Source organism: Nicotiana tabacum, unplaced genomic scaffold (assembly GCF_000715075.1).
Source record: "Nicotiana tabacum cultivar K326 unplaced genomic scaffold, ASM71507v2 Un00001, whole genome shotgun sequence".
Classification (NCBI taxonomy): domain Eukaryota; kingdom Viridiplantae; phylum Streptophyta; class Magnoliopsida; order Solanales; family Solanaceae; genus Nicotiana; species Nicotiana tabacum.
In genome coordinates this window covers 5,193,034-5,194,915 of record NW_027438239.1, presented here as the reverse complement: position 1 = coordinate 5,194,915, position 1,882 = coordinate 5,193,034, and positions in this window count along the sequence as shown.

Here is a 1,882-nt window from a genome sequence, read left to right as displayed (position 1 = left end):
TTATGGAATTTCAGTCTTTATGTAATATTTCGTTTCTTACTGATTGAATTCAGGTAGAGAGGGGAATATTCGATCAAAACCCTTAGTCCAATAGGGGGATAATATACATTCAATCCGGATAAGACACTGAGATGAAAGACAAATCAAGCAAGAAAGGCAGAAAGGGGAAGCTTTCTCGAGTGATAGTTCTTTTTGGGTTAGTCTGACTGTCCTCATTCTAGTTGGTAGGCGTGCAAGTAAGAGGGTAGTTGGCAAAATTATATGAATTGAATGGGACTTCAACTTCGACAATCGTATCCTCCCTCCAACAAATAAGGTGGAGTGGGCAAGGCAGAGAAGACAGGAAAACAAAAGCTCAAACTTCAGCATTTTTATTACCTGCGGAAGTAAAGGAAGCATTTTTAGTGAATAAGAACTAGAATTTCCATTGGGTTGGGAGCTAAGAGAGATTGAAAAGGTTTAAATAAGGGTGTGCCTAGCGTCTTTCTCTCTCTCTTATTAGAAGAAGGAAGGGGTGCGACCCCACTCAGCTCGAAGATGTAGCTCTTTCAACTAATCCATACTTTTCCTTTCCTTCTCCTCGCTACTGTAAAAATATTGAATTTCTTTTTTTACACTGGCACAGATGATTTCCCCTAAGGCACCGATGGACCAACGCCTTTGTATGTATATCACCCGAATTTCTTGATTCACATCGTCGAGTATTTGCACTTTAGATCTCATGACTCGACATGTAGACGATGATACTGCCACCTTTGCCGACGTGATCTTTTCTTAATCACTTGTGCTGGTGGTGGAGAGGTCGGTGCCTGTGTTCTGGATCTGGGGGTGGGTCTTCCCTTTCTCAATTATGACGTACTCGGCTAGGTTGCCATCTAGGTCTCGGTAGGTGGCGACTTCCAAATTATGGTCTCATTCTTCCCTTCCCTTGATTCACGATCCTTGCAGCTTAATTAATCCCCCATGTGTCGGGACCTCAACCGTGATGGTGCTCTTCTACAGCTTCTTCTACATAGGCTCCGTAACTTCTGGAATTGAAAAAGGAAGTTTTTCCATGCCCGAACAAGATCAAAAGAACTGATCGCTTTCTACAATAACAAAATAGTTATCTACTAGCCATGTTTTCTTTCTATGATAATGTCGTAGCGTAGGACTCCAGGAATTTTGGAAGTTGAACATGCTCAAAAGATGCCTAAAGCTTTTAGCTTTGATCATTAGACGCCGAGTGAGACGGTTCCTACTTAATAAAACCAAAGTTCCACTACAACCAAGGAAAGAGATAGAACACATCTTGGCCAAATGTCAATCCTCCTAGTTTAAAAGAGAATAAGAGTGGAGATGTGCGAGGAGCCTCACCCTCTTGACTTGATATGTCAAGAAGACTACAACCAATAGTGGATCACATTTTTCTTAAAAAGGCCTGCCCATCTCATATATATGATAAAGGAAGCAGGCTATTTTTAGCTATTTTTGCCTTTTCTTTTATTTTTTTTATGGGGGTCTAATATGAGATGTATAGCGTGCTCATACTCATCCATTAGGATATTCCCCCCTTCAATAGCTCCGCTAGGATACTAACTTGGTTACCTAGCATTGAATTAGGTAGGACACTCGTCCTACTTCATAGATAGAAAAATAACTAGTAAGTCCATTATTTGTGGTACCCCTACGAGACCTTTTTCCTTGTATTGTATTGTATTAAATAAAAACTAAAGAACTTTCTTTTAAGAATGTATCCGGTTCCATCTTTCTTTCATTAGTTAAGCCACCTTTTTTCTAAAAAGGATTGTAGTAATTCTGGTTTGACACTATTCGTAATGGCTCTCTCATATTGAGAAATTCTATCTAGTGGCATTCGATCACAGAATCCATTAACAGCTGC